The 5,304-nt window shown below is 33.7% G+C and overlaps 1 protein-coding gene across 6 annotated transcripts in view; it reads right to left on the bottom strand.

Moving 5' to 3' along the window:
• LOC115214914 (CUGBP Elav-like family member 4) overlaps positions 1-5,304 on the bottom strand; it is a 459,203-nt gene that overhangs the window by 8,904 nt on the left and 444,995 nt on the right. The window contains exon 13 of one of the 6 annotated variants that reach the window (XM_036505435.1): positions 3,766-3,776. The exons of the other annotated variants lie outside the window; for them this stretch is intronic. The gene's annotated coding sequence lies outside the window, so the exon portion shown is untranslated. Of the gene's footprint in view, positions 1-3,765; positions 3,777-5,304 lie in introns of those variants that run through there. 6 annotated transcript variants of the gene reach the window in all.

Below are 5,304 nucleotides of genomic sequence, written 5' to 3'. Positions count from 1 at the left end.
AACAAGGACCTCAGACAGATAATACTTTCCTTAAGATGTGTGCTGAGCCCAATAATGCTGCTTTTTGCATGGGATTTCCAGTTGCCTTAAGAAGTCTTGCAGTTTCAACGGGATTGAGCCCAATGCTCTGCTCACCACTGGTATCACTGTTGCATTACCCTCTCGCATTCCATACAGTCTTGCCATTTCCACTTTCAATTCGGAGTACTTGGTGATTTTTTCAACCTCTTTACACACATTATTATTATTATTATTATTATTATTACTACTACTGTTATTTGCTGTTGCTACCATTCTTGTTGCTAAGAAAATATATCCTATCAATGCTTCCATTACAAGTGACTTGTGTTCTAGGATAGCATTATATATGTATTCATTTATATATATATATATATATATATATACACCCATACATATATACATACATATATATATGCACATACATATATATATATATATATGCACATCGTACATACATGCATACATATATATATACACACAAATATACATATATAGGAATGTGTACATATATATATATATATATATATATATATATATATGAATATACATATACAAATATACATATATAGGAGTGTGTGTGTGTGTATATATATGTATATATACGATGTATGCATAATATATTGATATATCTATCTATAATATATACGACATATATATATATATGCATATATATCTACATATATGTATATATATGTGTGTGTGCGAGTGTGTGTGTATATATATATATATATATATATACACACACACACAAACACACACACACACTCGAAAGCACTGAAGATGATTTTATAATTATTTTTTTTCTAAACAACACCGGGCAATATGAACACAAGCAAACAATAATGAAAAAATGTGCATATACGCCACAGACGGAATAATATAAAATTATGTCACTCAACAATAAAATCCACAACAAATAGAAAACTAAAAAGCAAGCAAACAAACACGCTTTTTAGTCAAAATGCAGCCAGCAGCCAAATTGGGATTTGGATGGGAGGGAGGGAAGGAGGGAAAAGGGCTTTTGTGGGTGGTGGGAGTCTGTTTGTTGAAAATGCTTTGTATTGTATTATTGTAGTTGTTGGTGTGCATTTGTGTATGGACATGTGTATATATAAATACATACATACAAACAAACACACACACACACACACACACACACACACACACACATATATATATATATGAGTGTGTGTGTGTGTAAGTATATGTGTATGTTATTTGTTGCATGAACTTATCTTTTTAAAGTTAAGTAAAAGATATATATATATATCTTTTAATTTACATATATTAAAGAATTGATACTTATATGTGTGTGTGTGTGTGTGTGTGTGTGTGTGTTGTATGTACTTGTGCTTTCTAATATTGTTTCATGGTCTGTTTGTTTGTTTATGTTCAGCTGAACAGAGTGAAGGAGACAGAGAGAGAGAGGAAATAAGTGTATGCATGTGTATCTATGTGTGCATGCTCTTATAAGTATATGCACATGTACACACACACACATATATATGTGTATATATATATATATATGTGTGTATATATATATATATACATGCTTGTGCATACACACTGCTGACACAAAGCACAAACATACAACAAATACATGTCATATGAGAAAAAACCCCCATGAAATAAGGATGTGGAAGGAAGGAAAGAGGTATTCCTGAAATAAAAAAGCATTTAACATACAATTGATATATATATATATATATATTATATATTATATATATATAATATATATATTATATATATCCTGCTGAGGCATGTAAAATAGCATTTGAATAATGTTACATGAATAATGTAAAAAAATAATCAATAACAGTTTAAATAGTACACACACACATATATATGTTTTTGTTTATTTAAAAAGATTTGTTTTTTGTTAATTTAATTTTTGTTAATTTAATTTTCTTTTCTGCTTTATCGAAGAAATTCCAATGTTAAAGATTAATTTGTAGAAACAAAATCTATTCTATCTTTGCTGCTTTTACTTTCAAACTGTTAAATATGCTCACATATATTTGTGTGTGTGTGTACACACACTCCCATATATATGTATATATATATATATACATACACACCCACCCCCCCCATATATATATATTATACCTCCATACCCATATATATATATATATATAATATATATATATTATATATCTATATGGTGTATATACATTTAAAAAACAGAAATTTCCTTGCCTTTGTTGCAAAACCCATAATTTTATAATTTATAAAATTCAAAGAGAAAATCCATTTGTATGTAACCAAATATTTAGGAAAATGAAAAGATTTAAAAAGGAAGCGTTAAAAAATATACATATGTAAGCATCTATATATATATATATATGTGTGTGTGTATGCATATGTATGTGTTTGCGTTAAAAATAAAAATGTAGTAAATACCGATATTGTTTTTGTTTTCTTTTGGTAACTTATGATTTGTCAAATTTGTTGTTAGTAATTGAGTTAATGATAGTACAAAATGGGTGTTTATTAACATGCCTGATGCGTTTTATTGCATAGACACACCTAATTATATTTCTTGTTGTCTTCATATCTGTATGCATGTGAACACACACACACACACATGTCTGCAGCTATTGTGTTTGTGACTGTGTTTGTATATATACATGTTTGTTGGTGCTCCTTACGTAAAACCTTGGTCAAAGTCAGAGGCTGATCTGATTTAGTGTTAGGGAACAACAACAACAACAGCAATACATTTTTATAGAAACATGTGCATGAGCAGGCACAGTATGGTCAAACGGTTAAGAAGCTTTCTTCACAATATCCTAGCCATAATGAGTAGTTGCTGGATGGGGTGAAACGATTGTTATACTGTGCTAAATCTATTTTCTGTTTCCTTATATATATATATATATATATGGAGAGAGAGAGAGAGAGAGAGAGTGGAGGAACGATATCAGATTAAATACAGGTAAAGTAGCAAGTAATTCAGGAGTAAGGAGGAGGAACTGGTAGAAGAGGAAGACTGTAAGAAATGATGGGAACTGATGCCAAAAGTGCAAACTTCAGGAAGGAGATGATGAAGGATGACAACAAATGGTGAGACTCTGTACTTGGGAAGAGAAGATCCTTCAAACCCATGCAAGTATGGGAAGTCAGACGTAAAAATAAAAGGGTGTCGATGAATTGGTGTATCTGTGTGTTAATGCTTCATTTGTTGTTGATGTTATTGTTAGAGCTGATGGATAATGATGATGATCATGATGACGATAATTGTGGGTGAGAATGTCATTGTTTTATTGTTATTCATGTTTGGGGACTTGAAATAAATTATTATTATTGTTATTATTATTATTATTCCTTTATGCTGTAGACCGTGGCAGGATTTGAACTCTGAATGCAAAACCAGAAGAAAAGCTGCTAAGCATTTTCTCTAGCATGTTAACAATTCTGCCAGCTCACTGTCTTAAATGGTTTCTAAATTCTGGCACAAGGCCAGCAATTTTGGGGTTTGGGGTTGGGGAAGGTTTAGTCGATCACATTGAGTATATTACTTGATTGGTACTTTATTTTATTGACCCTGGAAGAATGAAAGGCAAAGTTAACCACTGTAGGATATGAACTTAAAATGTAAAGATCTAGGACAAATACCACAAAGCATTTCGTCTAACTCACAAACAATTCTGTCAATCCACCACTCATCAATCATTATCATCATCATTGTTTAATGTCTGTTTTCCATGCTGGCATGAGTTGGATGGTTTGACTGATGCACCAGACTCCAATCTGATCTGGCAATGTTTCTACAGCTGGATGCCCTTCCTAATGCCAACCACTCTGAGAGTGTAGTGAGTGCTTTTTATGTGCCACCGGCACAGGAGCCAGTCAGGGGGTACTGGCATTGGCCATGTTCGGATGGTGCTTTTTACTTGCCACTGGCATCAGCCACGTTTGGATGGTACTTTTTACATGCCACCAGCATTGGGGACAGTCAGGGCGTACTGGCGTTGGCCACGTTCAGATGGTACCACTGGCATGGGAGCCAGTCAGGTGGACTGTTTCTTACTTAGGTACAAAGATACAAATCTAGAAGAGAAGCAGGCAGCTAAATTGAACTTAGTACTTCACTGGTGCTTTACTTTGTCAATCCTGGAGGAGCTGACCATAGTGAGGTTTGAACCAGTATCTTAGTATCATTCAGTAAAAGCTGTGTCAGCTGTTCACTACCTATCTACTTAAATTTATACATGGTGCAGGCTGAGTGGTAAGAAGCTTGCTTCTCAACCCCATGGTTCCAGGTTCAGTCCTACTGCATGGCACCTGGGGCAAATGTTTTCTACTATAATCTCAGGCTGAGCAAAGCCTTGTGAGTGGATTTAGTAGATGAAAACTGAAAGAAGCTTGTGGTATATATTTCTATGTGTGTGTATGTCTGTGTTTGTCCCCCACCATTGCTTGGCAACCATTGTTGGTATGTGTACGTCCCCTGACTTAGTGATTCAGCAAAATAGACTGATATAATAAGTGCTTAAAAATAGAAATAAATATCGGGATCAATTCATTTGGGCAAAAATTCTTCAAAGTGGTGCTCCAGCATGGCCACAGTCTAATGACTGAAACAAATAAAAGTAAAAGATGTCTATGGTATGTCCACAGGGTTTGTATCTTCAACCTTAACCAGAATATCAATCTACTGGAAACTGATTAATACCCTCTATTAATGCCATATCTTGAATGTATTGAATGTATATATATATATATACACATATATATGTGTGTGTGTGTACATGTGCATATACTTATAAGAGCATGCACACATAGATACACATGCATACACTTATTTCCTCTCTCTCTCTGTCTCTTTCACTCTGTTCAGCTGAACATAAACAAACAAACAGACCATGAAACAGGCAGCTAAAGTTTCAGTATCTTGCAGCTGACTTCCCAGAATCCTGCAAGTTTATCCACCATTTTTCCAACGATGTTGGCTTCCTTTTTGGATTCAGTATCTCTACACCTCAAGGATATGTCTACAAAGATCAAAAAACAGCACAGCACCCATAACTCTTGAAAACGTTTTTTCACATTCAGAATTGATGTAGTATGGAGTAAACTACCAGACTCTATTATTAACTGCTAGGACACTGCATCCTTCCTAAGTTCCATGCTTCTTAAAATTCGCCTACATGCTTCCTAATGTGTCTATTACACCCTTTCTTTTCTATGGCTATTCTACATGTTTGCTTTTCTGTCCATTTGTATTTAATTCTGTGTATTATGCATGTACTTTTTGCTTTTACTACTGTCTTTCTATACTTG

This window comes from Octopus sinensis, linkage group LG8 (assembly GCF_006345805.1).
Source record: "Octopus sinensis linkage group LG8, ASM634580v1, whole genome shotgun sequence".
Taxonomy (NCBI): Eukaryota; Metazoa; Mollusca; class Cephalopoda; order Octopoda; family Octopodidae; genus Octopus; species Octopus sinensis.
This window is presented reverse-complemented; position numbering and strand designations above follow the sequence as displayed.